We start from the raw sequence: 9,731 nt of genomic DNA, 5'->3' as shown, positions 1-9,731 counted from the left end.
TTTCAAAACTCGGAAATTTGTTGAAATTAAAAGTTCCAACAAAAGGCAGATTTTCCACAAGTGCAGTCAGTGTTTTGTGACCCCGCTATCATTTAATCATAGTCACAGGCCAGCCTGGGTTGGAAGGGATCTTAAGACCATCTAGTTCCAATCCCCCTGTCATGGGAAGGGACACCTTCCACTTGGCCAAGTTACCCAGAGCCCCATCCAGTCCAGCCTTGAACACTTTCAGGGGTGGGCATCCACAGCTTCTCTGGCACTTTGTTCCAATGCCTCAACAACCTCACAGTAAAGGATTTTTTCCAAATATCTAATCTAAAGCTGCCTTCATTCAGTTTGAAGCCATTCCCCTTTATTGTGCCACTACATCCCTTTGTGAATAGTCTTTCACAGCTCTCTGGAAATGTCTTGCTTACAGTTTTAAATAATAAAACTAGAGTAGATTTCCAACATAGCCAGCCTGGGGTCAGATGAACCTTCATGTTCATGGGATAGGTGGACAACTTTTGAAAGGATTCAAGGTGTGAAATACCAGCTGCTGGGTTTGCTGTGCCTGACCTGGATAAGTGATAAAATTCTGGCTGTCTTCAGAAGCACTGGTCAACAGAAAAGATGAGTTTTGTCTGGGTAGCTGTAAAAAGACAAAAGAAACTTGTTGAAGCAAAATTGGATATCTGCAGTCAATAAGCATCTGCCCACACCACTGGAGGCAGGATTTGACCATTAGCTATCCTGTTTCCAGTGTCCTGTTTAGAGGCAATATTAGGAAACCTCTTTGCTTATTAGGATTATTTTACCAGACTCCTCACCAACAGAACAGTCTTCAACTGAGTAAAAGGTGCTTGTAAAGGACCGTCCAGTGTCCTGAAGGTACAAAGGTTTCTTGTTTCCTAGGGTGGGAATCCTTCATCCTTTTGGCTGTATTGAGCACCTTTGACTTGTCTCAGTACTGGCTCTTAGGACCAGTGTCAGCAGAAAGGGAGGCATGGGAAGGAGAAGGGAAAGCATCAGGGTGAAAGGGGAAAAGCTGAGCAAGGGAAGCCCAAGGCTAGGGGAGGCAGGAGAGAGGAAGGCAAAATACAAAATAAAGCCATGGAACCCACTAATAATTTGCATAATGTGGTCTCATTTGTCACAGTTGTCTTTGATGTTCTGCTGGTGTGTCCCTCTGGACAAGGACTGCATCATCTCTGTGTCCCAGTGTGTGCTGCTCCATTCTGAAAAGGATTAATAAAATTGGCTATTAGTGATAATAGCTCAGTGCTTCAAAATTACTATCCACAACATATGGATGTGTTTCACACAGGAATGTTGAAGATGCAGCTTTCCAGTGTTGGAGGGGAAATATAGAGTACAGTATTATTATTACTGTCTCAGTTGTTGCTCCAAGGTTTCTCATGCAGGAAAAATTTTATTTAGGTAATTCAGATCCCATCATTTCAAAACAGTCACACTTTCCCATTCTTTGCATGACAGATAGCTACACCTCAGTGTGACCACAATGGATTGCTGTGACTGCATCACCACTGCAAGAACCTGTGAAAGATTTTGGTGAGAACAGCTTAGTAGTGCAAGAGCAACCTTGCACTCAAACTGCAGATTAAAAATTGCTGTTTTCCTGTATTGTACTATATGACACTGAAATAAAATTCTCTTGAGATGGAAAAGGGCCAAGCTTATCTGAGCCTACTTCTCAAGGCCTGAGTGAAGGTTAGTTGGGCCCATGGCACTGGCCACCAATTTGAAAACAGGCTGAAATCCTCTAAAAAAGACATTATGCAATGTGGGCTGACTGTGGTGGTAAGTATTTAATCAGTGTCTTCCTGACAGCTCACCTTTTACAGCAGTTTGGTTTAATTTTCTGCTAATGATGATATGGGAATCACCCAGAGCATACATCTAGCCTGCCTCTCTGCTGACAGAAAATTGCTTGAGAGAAGCAAATGATACATGAGCAGCCATATACTGCATTTAGCAATAATGCAGTTGCTAAGTCAGTGTAGATATTATCTCTTTCACTGAAATAGATACTTCAAATTAGGTTAATCAAGGTCACAGTGCTACCGAAGAAATAAATCTCTTTTCTAGTCTATGCAGTAGGATCTTATTAGAAAACAAAGGACACTTTGATTAGGTACAGCCTGTCCTCCAGAGCCTGTAAATGGTACAACAATTTATATCCCTTGAGGATCTGCCTCACATGTTTTATATAACTTCTATTTTTTTTCTCTAAACCACCTGCATCCAGCCTGTGATAATAAACAGGAAAGTGACTAACAAGCAGTATAGACTATATGGTGAACTGCTTCCCAAAACAATGAGCTGGTTCTGCTTTCAGTTACATTTGTACTGTGCTAATGAATCTTGAAAAAAGGTACATGGTATGCCCAAGACTGAATTGTTTCATTTTCAAGAGCTGTATTTAAGAAAAGAGAGAAAAAAGGAAAATTCAATTAAATGAAGCAATAAAGCCAGAGAAGTTCTGTTTGAAGAAAATCTGCAACGTTTATCACTAGCTCCAGATCCCCAGCAAGTCAACATTTCAGAAAGGACTTTCACAGTTCTGTTCAGCTTACTTGAGAGAGAGCATTGATGCCTACACTAGAATGAGCACAAATCATGCACGAGCAAGTTGTTTACACTGTCAGTCATTAGCCAGACATTTGGAGTGCTGAAGAATGTTGGTATAAAGAGTCTGTCTGTGGTACTCAGCCCTAAACATCTCTGTCAGCCCACCTTGCAGCCTGGTACTCACAGCTGGACCCGTGTTCCCCTGGGGTCCAGCCAGTGCTGAAGAGCCTGCAGGGGTGAGCTCACAGGCCCATGCATCCTATATGCTCCTGTTTGTCCAGGTACAACATTTGCTTCTGTCATACTATCTTCATGGACAACTCTTTCCTGGCTGAGCCTTCATAACATAGCACCTTTATTCTACATTTTGAGGGGAGTCAGTCCATTGTTTCTGCTGTTGTTCACAAAAGAGATGGGTGAAGTGGGCTCAAGAAGTCTCAGAGCAGGAGTCAAGTCCTTTTCCTTTATCACTGTGAGTACATTACGAAATAATTCCCAAATTAATACAGATAACAGTACTAGCAGCAGAACTTTTGGTTTGAAAATTTTTTTTAAGAACCAGGGGCCAGTTTTGACCAAGCAAGGAGAGTTATCACATCTTGACAGAAAGAGTTTTTCATGTGTAAACTTCCAAATTTGGTAAGACAAAATAAATTACTTTTGAGGTCAGGGAAGAAGTGCAACAAAGACGTGAAACAGCTCAGTGAGAAGTGGGGGGCTGTGATTCTAGATACTCTTAAAACATGGCTCAGATGCCCTCAGAAATTTGGTGCAGTAATCTGTGATTCATGAAATAAGCTGCTTTAAATGCACCAGGTTTTTATAGAAAATGCATTGACCAACTGTCCACAATCCATTAGCAATGAACAATCTGTGCTTGGCTTTTTATGAGCAGCTCCTTTTGGCCTCTCATGGTTTTTGTTTCCTTTTAATGTACCATGCAAGAAGGGATGTGTGCAATGGAATGACACCACAGCTTCCTACGCAAACAGACAATTGCTAATGAAAAATTTGCACAGTTAGATATGCCTAATTTGGTGACTGAACCTGCTATTTTTCAAACCACATTAAAATGAAGTACATTGACAGTGATGAGTGGTTCACTCTTGCCAGCACAAATGTATCAGTATATTCAGTTTTGTGAATACATTAAGCACTGTGGATGCACTTCACATGAAAGCCTTGTGTTTTAACCGGATATTTTGTATCTGCATTGATGTTTGCATCAGTCCAGAGTAATTTTGCCCTTATAGCCCAGATCCAGCTTTGTTCTGAGCAAAGTAAGCAGGTTCAGTAGGAACTGAATTTGATCTAAGATGAAAAAGTAAAATTTTATTTTGTTAGTCTGTCTTCTTCCTTCCTACCATGTTTCCCTTTCCCTTAGAGATGGCAATTTGAAGTTGTCAAAGCATCTTGCTAGCTACAGCAATGACAAAATGGAAAGCATTTAATTTTTGAAAAACTGCAAGAGTGTGCTTGTATTATGTGCTTTTCTCCTATAATTTGAATTACAATTGCTACAAATGACAGTATGTAGCTTTTATCAGTTCTGGACCACAGGAATTTTAGAGTTTGGACTAACATTCTTGATGATATTGTATCTAAACAACTTTGCAGGGGCTGAGTGCCAGCACATGGTCACTGTAAAATGAACTGTGACCACTTGCTAAGTAAAACTGAAGTGAGAAACAGGTAACATGTTACCTGGATGCAAAGCCATGTTCCAGAGGATAAATATCTTTCCCTTCATTGTTGGGGCAAGGTGGTTTTTTAGGAAAATGGCAAGGTGTAAAGGCTGCAGAATATTGTGCACCTGAGTGGTTGCCTCTCCTCTGCCTTTATAGCGTATGGTTTTGATTTTTAGCCTTGAAAGTAACACTTTATGATACCCTGGTTTAACTTGCCAGTTTGTACACTCATCTGCCTAAAAATCATTCAGCTTCTAAACTTTCTCCTAAACTTTGCAAGAACACTTTGGTTTCCTGATGCTTCAGGAAATTGACAGCATCTTTACACAGCTCCTGATGTCCTCAGATCTGAGACTGGCCCTGTCCCCTTGGCAATGCTGAGCACTCTTGGACTTGGGAAGCAGCCATCAGCCTATGGCAACCTCGGAATGCAATGGAGCTCTGTGGAGGTGACAGCTTTTTTAGTCTGAAAAAATAAAACAGGGAGCCAATGGGACAGGAGGTTATGGAGAGGTATGGATTAGTTGTTCAAGGCATTGGTCCCAGGCTCGGACCAGTGGGGCACAAAGCTCTCCGTGCTCCCGGAGGTCACTGGGGGGTGGCTGGGCAGTGGAACCAGCTGTGGGAGGTGGGTGCTCTCCAGGCAGCAGCCTCCCCTCGCTTCCTCCGCTCACAGACAGAGGTCCTGAGTGTGGTGCAGCAGGTGGGGGTCTCTGTGCTCTGCACCAGCTGCTTTTACCTCCATTGCTGCTGGGCAATAGGGAATTAATCCAGCCAGCCACTATCTGCCTTTTCTCGTTCCTGCAGAGGACGAGACAGCTAAGCCCAAACTGCTGATGCTCGGGTTGAGACTCGGGGTACCTGCCCTTGGTGGCCCGGATGGAGCTGAACAGGCGGAGGAGAGATGCCCCTGCTCGCTGTCACACTGCTCTGGTCCCCCAGGGAGAGCGGACATGAGGATCACATGAAAGCCTCCTCTTGTAGACAGGGATGTGTCCCAGCGTGCACAAAGCCCCTGTGGCACGGGCTGAAGCTCGCAGCTGGGGAGCCGGGGAGCCGGGGAGTCAGGGAGCCATGGAGCTGGGGAGCCAGGGAGCTGGGGAGCCAGGGAGCCAGGGAGCCAGGTAGCTGGAGAACTGGGGAGCCAGGGAATCAGGGAGTCAGGGAGTCAGGGAGCCAGGGAATCAGGAAGTAAGGGAGCCAGGGAGCTGGGGAGCCAGGGAGCTGGGGAGCCAGGGAGACAAGGAATCAGGGAGTCAGGGAGCCAGGGAGTCAGGGAGCCAGGGAGACAAGGAATCAGGGAGTCAGGGAGCCAGGGAGTCAGGGAGCCAGGGAGCCAGCATTCCAGTGCCAGCACTTTCATCTGAGAAAAGGCGGATGGCACACATGCGGAAGAGTCAGTCATGTGGGAAGAAGGCTGCCCAGGGGATTAAAAGGCCTATTTGCCCAGCCCCCCGTTCCAAGCCCGAGGAAGAGGAGCGAACGGGGGCTGTCCCCCAGCGATGCCCAGGCAGCAGGGCTCCTCGCCAGGCGCTACTGCAGGGACATGTGCGGAGGGGCTGAAGCCACCCCAGGGCTGTTCACTGCCTCCACAAAGCCACTTCGCGGGAATGCTCAGAGCCGGGATTCGCCCGGTATTGCACTGAAGCGAGCTGCTCTTTGCAAAGGGCGGAGGGAGAGGGGGGCGGTGGCCCCGCCACGGCAGCTCGGTGTCCCTGGGGATGCTCCCGGACAGGCAATCCCGGCGCCGCGCAGCCACAGCCTTTCAGAGCCCTTCTTCACAAAGTGGCCGCTGAGCAACGCTCCTGTCCCTCTTTATGCACTGGGCAGAACGACAAAGTGTAACAGAGGGCTTAAACAGTGCTCCTGTGTGGAAAATTTGTCCTGAGAACGGGATTTTAAGGGTGTGTGGTGCCCAATACACAGCACAGAGTGTTTTTATTGAGGCATGTCCTAACTGCAATTCTGTTATTGCAGTCCTAGTTTCATAGCACAGCTCAACATGAGTGGTGAGGCAGAAAACTGCTCTAACAGAGCCAGAGTACAGATGAACTTCGGTGGGCAGCTCTTTCAGCAGATGTCAGACAGCTCGTACCCTGGGGACAGGACTGGGACTATCAGGTAGGAGCTGGGAGCCACAGCTCCCGCTGCAGACGGGAGGGGTGGGGGAAGAATTGGCACACAGGAGGAGAAGGAGCCTGTGTCAGCATGTCAGGTTACAGGCAGCCTTTGTGCTGTGGCAGTGGCAAACTGACACAGCCCTTTGCTCCTGCCAAGCAGGCTGGCTGCCATCGCACACAGCAGTGGATTTCACTGAGACACGGTTTAAACCCCAGCTGCTCTCCTCTCGCCCCAACCCATGGCTGCTGCCTTGCTGCCCTTGGAGGTTTGAATTTCCTGAGAAGGCTCAAGGTACTTCCCTTTCTCAGCTGTTTACTCTTCCCTTTTTGCTGTGGTACAACTGTCTTCATGCTCTCATCAGCTTTCCAGACCAGCATGATGGTCCACCACAAGAAATGCTCCTCATCCAAGCATGGATGGCCATCACCATCTCTGGCTATATAAATCACTCCCAGGTAGGAGCCTGGCCACTCTGCAGAAAGCCTGCTGTGCTAGTAAGGCTGACACAATCAAGTCTCTATCACCCCAGAGGGTGGTTGGGCACTGGAACAGGCTCTCCAGGGAAGTGATCACAGTACCAACCCTGTCAGAGTTCAAGAAGGACTGAGATAATACTCTCAGGTACATAATGTGAGCCTTGGAGCTGTCCTGTAAAGGGCCAGGAGTTGGACTTTGATGATCCTTGTGAATCCCTTCCAACTCAGGCTATTCTAGGATTCTAGGATTCTACAAATCTATTGTCTCCCATATGTCTTCTCAAAGGGAGCAAATCCATCCATGAAGGTTTGATGTGCCTGAGGCTCAGTGACTCCTCACTGCTCCAATGCAGTTTTTCAAAACGCAGCTTTGTGCTAATTCATCTCACACCTTATTTTCCTCTTGTGTAAAGGCAATGGCAAGAAAGGTGGAATGTAGTTATTTTATTATTCCTCATATATATCAAGGTTTGCATTTAGGTATGCAATAGAAAATAGCTTAGAAATAGGGCTGAGAATTTGCAGCATAATTCAGCATGACTCTACCTGCTCTACCTGCTCACAACAGGGCTTGCACACACATTCAAATGCAGGTGCAGAGGCAAGCCCTATGACCTGAGGTGCCACCCTTCTCTGCCCTACGCTGTCCCCCAGAAGTATCCCACCATCTGAGGGCTCCTGGGCCAGGCATGTGGCCCTTGGGGTTCCAGCCTGAGCATGGACAGGTGGTGGCAGCAGGTGGGAGTGAGGAGCAGAGGTGACTCCTGCAGCATTGCAGGGAGGTGACAGCTGCCAGGGCTGCCTCTGGACAAGCAGAGCACTGTAAAGGGAGAAAAATACCACCTGCATGTAAAAAGAGAGTTTTGAATCATCCAGCCCCATTTCAGAACTCTACAAAGTACCCAGTTCAGTGATTGTGCAATTAACTTGCCAGCACAGAAGAGAAAATAGGAGAGTTGAAGTGAAGGGTCAACATAGTTCCTGTTCTCTACTGAAGAAGAAAAAATCAAGGTAATAATAGACATAATTCTCTGCTCTGACAGGCAACAGCTGAGACAACAGCACAAAAACCTTTCATCATTTCACCATGTGACAGTCCCACTGGCAAACTGAGAAGCGATGAGCAAGACAAGAATCACAAAAGGCACATAATTACTTAGAAAACATGTTTTGTGGTTCTCAGTCAAGAATAGGGGCATATTAATACCTCTCCTGGGCTTTACTCTAGCTCATATCATCTGGATGTGGGAAGAGAATATCTATTAACAGGTTTTTGGGCATTGCCAAGAACTGCCAAGGGAGTCCTTCAAAGGATTACAATTCCAAATGATCATAAAATTTTGAAAAATGGACTGAAATCAGTGCGATGTGCTTCAGCCCAGACAAATTGACAATGCAGAAATTGGTGCCACCCTAGAGCCAGATGTACAGAGACAAAAAAGGGAAAGGCTGAGCAAGTAGCACTACCAGAAAGGTCTCAACTGGCATATGAGTTGATGTTGGCTGATGTCACCAGAAAGAAGGCACTGCATGTAAAATGTTCCAGTGATTGGATTCCTGGTCATTGATTACAGTTTCAGTTTTTTGCAGATATGGACACCATCAGTAAGGAAGCACAAAACATGACAAGTCTGGATGGCACCAAGAAGAGCAACATGAAATTTAGGGAACATGACCTCTGGGGAAGGATTGAGTGAATGTTGTTAACTTTTACTCAAAACAACAATTGTTAGAGGATTGCACATGGACGAGACAGCTCAATCACCCCTGGTCCACCAGGACGTGGCTACCACAAGATATTGAAGATGTTTCCTCAAGGTCCTTGGTTTCCCAAGGGCTCCTGAGGGCTGGAACACCTCTCCACATTTTGGCAATGAAGGGCCAATTCCTGCTGCTCTATGGAGGCAGACTCATGGTGGTTTCAGAGAAACTGCTGGGAACAGGAAACCAAGCCTGTGGATGTGGCTTCAGAGCTGCATCTCAAAACAAACCCCAACAAGACCCAAAACAAAACCAACCAAGTGATCCTGAGCAGAAATAGGCTAATTTAAAAAATACTAAGGCACTGTCTAATCGATAACACTCAACCCAAGCTGCATTTCCAGAGCTAATTCATGCATTGATTTTTCCCATTGATTTGCAGTAACTGCTGGGTTCCTTGCTAGATTAGCAAAGGTATTAAAATATTAAGATGGAGTCATTTTAGTAGCCTTAGTCACCTTAGCACTTAAATCCAGTTGATTTATAGTTCAGATTAGGTCTCTACACAAGATGCTGTGATCCCACAAAGTCTCTTGCTGCTTTTTGATGGCTCAGTGAACACATTTAAAATTCAGGTTTATATGCCCCGATTGCTTTGAAAATGAGGTCTGTTCCTCAAATCACCTGGGCTTTGCAAAGCCTTTAGAAACACGGCCCTAAACACCCAACTAGGTACCCTATCTCAGACTAAGTGGGGTTTCTTCCTGCCTGGGAGTTAAGGTTCTTGGCTTGGTGTTTCAGTGAAGTTTCTAAATATTTTTACAGCTTATCACCAGCCTGTTAAAGGATTGACAGATTCTGAGCTACCAGAGACAGGGGTAGGCTATAGATAAAGTAACCAGCTGTATCATTGACAGCACATTTGGGAAACATTAACCAAAAGTAAAAGCCTTTTATAAGAAGGCCATAAAATGGCAGGAGTAATTATGTTTTTCCAAAGTTAATTATTGACATTTGTTTATTTGGCTTTTTATAAAAAACTTTTTCCTTTCTCTCCTATAATGAATAAAACCCATAAAAGGTCCAGCAAATTGGATTCAGCCTTTCTTCTTCACAGTGGCCATGCTTGAAGGCTGATGAGGCAGAGGCCAACAGAGGATCTTACCTGAGGAAA

This window comes from Lonchura striata, chromosome 2 (assembly GCF_046129695.1).
Source record: "Lonchura striata isolate bLonStr1 chromosome 2, bLonStr1.mat, whole genome shotgun sequence".
In the NCBI taxonomy this organism is placed as follows: domain Eukaryota; kingdom Metazoa; phylum Chordata; class Aves; order Passeriformes; family Estrildidae; genus Lonchura; species Lonchura striata.
Note: the sequence above shows the minus strand (reverse complement) of the source record.